The following is a 7,081-nucleotide window of genomic DNA, read 5'->3' as shown; positions in this document are numbered from 1 at the left end:
CCTCGTTTCGTATTGATGCCAAAAGAAACAGGGAAGAGTGAACGGCAATGCGTTTTTCAACTCTTGAAAAACGACACCAAAAACCCCTTAATTTTGGGCAACCCATAAAGGGATATTTATAAGGAAATATCCTAGGGTTTCTAAAACCCTAATGGATTGGGCTAGCCCATTAATTCTAATTTAATTAGAATCTTAAGTGGGCTTATTCTAGTCCAACTAGAAATATAATTAAATGGTTCAATCCTTTTATAGGTTAAATAAAATATTATAGCCCAAATCTAATTTGGTCCAAATATAATATTTAATATTTGGCCCAAATCTAATTTAGTCCAAATATAATATTTATTTTAATATTTGGCCCAAATCCAATTTCATCCAAATATAATATTTAATTTAATATTTGACCCAAATCTAATTTAGTCCAAATATTAACTTAATCCCAAATATATTTTATTTCCTATTTGCCACTCTAACAAATAGAAAATTATTAAATTAGAAACTCCTTCCTAATTTAATCAATTGTTATTTTAGGAAACTCTTTCCATTATGACGACCTCTCGCCATATCGACGTCATTATGTCTATTTATTCTTTTTCCGTGAGAACCTATGACGGCACAACTTCTTGCCGAAGTGTCCCACTTAACCATACGTCCACTCTCCTGGTTTAAGTTAGGGATCGTGTCTATTGCGTATGACTCATTAGGCTTCCGAATATGTTGGCAATGTGTCGGTACAAACACATAAGACAAGATTGGCCTTTAATAAGGTATCATACCTACCCAATTATTCAGAAGGATTCATAATCTGCGAATAACCTTTCACGAGCATGGTTACCGTGTAATTCGATCCTCTCGTCAATGTATCTTATGTGATCTCAAGTATGGCGATGTGTTGCTTGATAACGATCACATGAGTTTTCTTCGGTCTTCCGGATATCTTCACTTAATTAGAAAGTAAATCAATAACTCCTTATTGATCTCTTTCACCATGGCCATGGATTTAAAGTGAATATCCACCGAAGGCGCCTTAGATACATCATCCTCTATCAAGGGATAGACGAGTCCCATCTTGGTTATACACCCATCTCCATAAGCCTCACGATATACCCAACGATTGCCCACATGCAAATCTAGGCCCATCGAAACGATGTCAAAGCATACCAGTCTTCTTATAAGATGACTATGACAACCTCAGGTCCAAGGATTAGTTACACCCATCTCGTATGATAATACCATCAACATATAACCAAAATGGATTCTCATGGCTAGTCATGTCCAGTGACACGTTCTCCAACATTGGTCACCTATGTACTTGTCTAGGCATCCCCATGCCTATGGGTGTGAGACCTCCATTGCTATCACATAGCAAAAACATAGCACATACAAGTCTTACCGCAATTGTCAATGTCTATTGTTGACATTGCTACGACTTGGGACGTTTAATGATGTCTAGAAACTGTGATGCATCATCTCACATCTTTATAGATTAATCACAGTATACACTATATAGACTTCTATCTAATTTCATTCGGTTATTACAATAATAACAAGAAACTAATTAAATAACTTCTTGTGAATTTGAACAACTCCTTATTCAAATAATAAACATGATTACAATTGTCAGTGTACAACATGCCCAATCTGATTAGGTTTAGAGCACCTACACTAACACTTGTAACCAGCTTGCCACGAGGCTAGCACTCGAGGCCAACCCTGCCGTGAGGCTGGTTCTCGTGGCCAACACCTACTACCCGCAAGGCTGGATTTATCGCGAGGCAACTCACGGCTAGCCTTGCCGCGAGGCTGACCCTCGTGGCTAACTTTCTTCAAAAGGATTTTATTTTATCATTATTCTTTTTTTAAAAAAATCCCTCATTTTTCCTACCAATTTTTCATGGCACAACAATTGCCCCCCCCACTCTTCTATTTTGTCTTTAGACAAAATTGAAGAGTAAAATATCAATCAAGGAGCCGAATCTAGCTTGTGATCATAGCAATGGACTGAATCAAGGGATCCTGATGATCCTACGGACATCAGTGTCAGAACACCTGAAGATCTTATGTCGGCAGGGGTCATAGGCACCAAATTAGCTCTAGGCAACCAAGCCCTCAAGGATAGGTTCCGCTGTGGGATTCCTGCTGGGTGCCTGAGTTTTCCATGTGCTTAGGCGCTGAATCAGTCAAGGAGTCAGGTCTAGCTTGAGAGCATAGCACCTGACTCAATCAAGAGATCTTGGTGAGCCCACAAGCATAGGCTTCAGTGTCTCTAGTGATCCCGGGTCGGATCATAGTGCACTGGCTATTTTGTCCTTCATGTCCGTCTTTCGGGGTTGGTCTCCTTAGGGAATTTGGGTTTAGCCAATAGTCCGGCGCAAGATTCCTGCCTGACATCTGAGTTTGTCAGGAGATCTTGTCGCCAGATCAACCAAGGAGTTGGATCCAACCAAAAAGGCATAGCACCGAACTCAAACGATGGATTTGGGTGAGTCTACGGGCATAGGCATCGGATGTTCTGATGATCGCGAGCCAGCCCGTGGTCATCGACACCAGATTGCAATTAGGTGACTTAACTCCGATAAGCGAAATCATGGCAGAACTTTCATATGGTTGTTCCATTTCTCTTCACGCCTTCCTTGGGCTAGTATACCTCAGGGGATCTGGGTTTGGCCAGTGGTCTGGCGCGAGACTTCTTCCAGACAACTGAGTTTGCCAAGAGACCTAGGTGCCAGATCAACCAAGGAGTAGAGTCTAGCCAAAAAGACATAGCACCAAACTCAAACAAGCGATCTGGGTAAGTCTGCGGGCATAGGCATCAGATGTTTTGGTGATCCCAGGCCAGCTTGTGGTCATCGGAACTAGATTGCCACTAGGCGACTTGACCTTTGGGAGCGAGCTCATGTTAGAGCTATCCTGTGATCGCTTCACCTCTTTTTTGCCTTCTTAAGGCCAGCCTACCTTAGGAAATCTAGGTTTGGCCAATGGTCTAGCACGGGATTCCTACCAGACATCTGTGTTTGCTAGGAGACCTAAGTGCCAGATCAACCAAGGAGTCGAGTCTAGCCAAACTCAAATGAGGGATCTAGGTAAGTCTACGGGCATAGGCATCAGATGTTTTGGTGATCCCAAGCCAGCCCATGGTCATCGGCACTAGATTGTAACTAGGTGACTTAACTCCGACAGGTAGAATCATGACAGAACTTTCATATGGTTGTTCCATCTCTCTTCATGCCTTCCTTGGGCCAGTCTACCTCAGGGGATCTGGGTTTAGCCAGTAGTCTGGCGAGAGATTTCTTCCAGACATCCGAGTTTGCCGGGAGACCTAGGCGCCAGATCAACCAAGGAGTTGGGTTTAGCCAAAAAGGTATAGCACCGAACTCAAACAAGGGATCTGGGTGAGTCTGCGAGCATATGCATTAGATGTTCTGGTGATCCCGGGCCAACTCATGGTCATCAACACCAGATTGCCACTAGGCGACTTGACCTTCGGGAGCAAGCTCATGTTAGAGTTGTCATATGATCACTTCACCTCTTTTCTGCCTTCTTAAGGCCAACCTACCTTAGGGAATCTGGGTTTGGTCAGTGGTCCAGCGTGGGATTCTTACCAGACATCTGAGTTTTCCAGGAGACTTAGGCACCAAATTAACCAAAGAGTTGGGTCTAACCAAAAAAGCATAGCATCGAACTCAAACAAGGGATCTGGGTGAGTCTGGGGACACAGGCATCGGATGTTTTGGTGATCCCGGGCCAGCTCGTGGTCATCGGTACCAGATTGCCACTAGGTGACTTGACCTTCGAGAGCGGGTTGTGCTTCATCCACCGTACTTGCATCACATTCTATGACACATACAAATAATCTGGGCCCATGGAGATTTTACGTGGTTCGGCTTATAGTTTTGCCTACTCCACGGGAATACAGAGGGTATATTCTTTTATTTATTATGGGATATTATTATAATAGAAAATTAAAGATAATCCCAACCCCTAGCCAGATCGAGTAACACTTCTGATGATAGGCCCGACTCTTGTGTCTCGTGCTTCGTCCCCTGCCCTAGAGTTAATGACCGGTGAAGCTGGGAAGTACCTCTTGAGGTGCACGGTGTTCCAATTTTTTCCTATCGCCTTGCCTTGTAACATCTATAGTATGCACATGTTGGGGCCCAACATCTTCTGAATTCTGTGGGGTCCTTCACAATTCGGAATGGGTTTCTCTTCCTCTTTTATTACCTTCCGCTGTATCCAAAATTTTCATTTGGATGATAAACTGTTCTACTCTGTCAAATAATTCAGTTATGAAATTCGGCTCGAAAAAAGCCAGGGATCTTTTAAGCGGGGCGTATGTAGTTCCGTTAAGTAGGGCTGACGCCGCCAATCCGACTGGAAAAACCCTTACTTCCTGTGTCACGGCTTTGAATCGCTTGATATATTGCCTTAGGGGTTTATTCGACTTCTGCTGTAAGCTCATCAGATATATAACACTCTTCTTCTTTAGGAGATAGACAAAGAATGCATTCAAGAATTCTTTATTCAACTGTTCGAATGATCGTATATATCCTGCTGGTAATTTAGTGAACCACTGCTGAATCTGTCCTGCCAAGGAAAGCGGGAAAGCCCTGCCACCTAGTGACCTCATTCCAATCGTGTAACACGACCACTGCGACAAAGTGTTGTAGGTGCTTCTCTGGGTCCTCCCTTCCTGAGTATACCGATAGTTGCGGCAATTTGAACCTTGGTTGCACTGGTTGCCTTTGAAGTTCCTCAAATAGAGGAAACCCCTTCGGGGGAGCTTCTTTTGGCACCATTATTACCCGTTTCTGCTCTAGCACCTCTTCTATGAGGCGTTTGATGTCAGACGCCCTGAGTGTTTCTTGTTGTGCTTCATTTTTGCAAAGAGATTGGTCATAAGAAACACTTGAGTAGGTGTTTTCTGCTGTCTCTTTATACATAGGAGCTTTCCTTGCCCTCTTGTCACGTCTCTTTCTCTAGTCTGTTATTTCTTAGACTTGGTTATTCGGCCCTAGAGTTCTGATTCCTATCCCCTGCCATCTAGTCCTTGGAGGGTTATCTTGGGATCTCCGGTGTTCTCCCCCCGTAATAGTTTGTCCCATGTGGGGAATGTATATGTCTGGCATTAGTTTATGCAGCAAAATAGTGATTCCCTATAGTCTTCTCATATTCTCCTCACTATTCATCCTGAGCTCATCATTCTGGTGTTTTAGCTCCTTGAAATCCTTCTACAATTGTTCATAATCTGAGAGCAGGACTATGGATGGAGTTATCCCAATGGGTCTCGGAAGTATTGAAGTTACCACGAGGTTTCTATTCAGAATTGAAGACTGCCCAAAGAAGTGTTGTTCCTGACTAGTGGGCGCTGCATGTGGGACTTGTTTCCCTCGCCCTGTCTCATGTCTACTCAATCCAACGTGTACTTCTCCCTGTTCTGAACGCTCCATGCCTCCCAATCTGGCGATCTGGTCGCCTTCGAGTATAGGAAAGTTCCCTGAACGCACTTCGTTGTCAGGGTGATCTTCTGAAAATTTTGGTACTGTAGGGTGTACTTAATTGGGCCTTCTTGTGGCTCACGTCCTGGTACGAGCGCTTCTTTGGGTAGGGTTAGGTAGGTTTGCCGAACCGGTTGATCTTGTCCCTCTCGGCATCTTGTGTTAAGATTAGCTTTTTGTTGCGTTTCCCACAGACAATGCCAAATTGTTGTTGCCAAAAATACAACAATTAAAATTTGTGAAGTGGGGTCCACTTGAGTTCGATGTTGGGTGAGGTTAGGTTGCCGCAAGAGAATTTGCCTCAAGAGAGTTCGCCATTAGGATGCCCGTAGCAAGGATTTCGTTGCTAAGATGCTCACCATAAGGATTTCGTCACAAGCTTATTTGCCACAAGGTTTTCACCACAAGGCTTCGCCACTAGTACTTTCGCCACAAGGTTTTTACCACAAGGTTTTACCTTCGCCACTAGGTCTCATCGTAAGGATTTGGTCTTGTTGATGCTCAAAAAATGATTAGAAGGCTCGCGAGAATTTTCCCCTACGAAGACCCTCCGATGCATAAGTCAATGTCGGATCAAAACAACTATTCACCCAAAATAATAAAATGCAGTCAATAGGTCGAAAGTTTACCGAAATCGAAAAGTCTTGTTCATTGTCTTATAGCTGGGTATTTATAGGGTATGACTCGAAAAGTCTTGTTCAAGGTTGGTTGGTGTTGACAAATGGCAATTTTTAAACGAGGCCAATTTTAACGAAATAAGGAGGGTCAATTACCACGAATGGCGTCACGAGGCCGCTGGCAGCAAGCTACCGCGAGGCTGGCCTTCACAGCCAGCCTGCCGTGAGGTTGGCACTCATGGCAGGCTTCCGCAAGGCTGGCCTTTGTGGCCAGCATTGTCGTAAGGGCTAGCTGCAAAGGCCTCGCAGTAGCCTATCGCGAGATTGGTTCTCACGGCCAGCACCTGCTGGTTGCGAGGCTAGCCCTCGTGACTAACTTTCTTCAAAAGGATTTTATTTTATTATTATCATTTAAAAAAAACCCCCCCCTCATTTTTCCTACAAATTTTTCATGGCACAACAAACATTAATGAATATTTACATATTTTCTAACTACCCAACCAAGAGAAGTGCCAAGCATTATTACACTTCATGTACAATATTTTCGTAGTTGACTTTATCACCTTGTATTCATAATTCTGTTTCAATACCAACAAACTCATCCTTTGATGCAATTCAGTTTTTGACGCAAAAAATTGGTTTAACTCAACTTCTGACACCTCGGATGATGTTTCCGAACTAACCCTTGATAATCTTGAATATGGGAGAAATGTAAGATGTTCAGCACCATCACCAACTTCTACATCGATATAGACCAATTTTTTAGCATCAATACTAGGGAAAACTTCTTCAGACCCTGCTATTGCATCATCATAATTAAAAACATCTTCAAACCCTTGTTTATCATCATCCCAATTAACATCTTTAACACCATGTCCAGCATCATCACAATTGACATCTTCAAAACCATTTCCATTCACATGATCATCACAATTAACATCTTCGTGCAGACCAGCCGTAGTCATG

Source organism: Diospyros lotus, chromosome 5, assembly GCF_014633365.1.
Source record: "Diospyros lotus cultivar Yz01 chromosome 5, ASM1463336v1, whole genome shotgun sequence".
In the NCBI taxonomy this organism is placed as follows: domain Eukaryota; kingdom Viridiplantae; phylum Streptophyta; class Magnoliopsida; order Ericales; family Ebenaceae; genus Diospyros; species Diospyros lotus.
Note: the sequence above shows the minus strand (reverse complement) of the source record.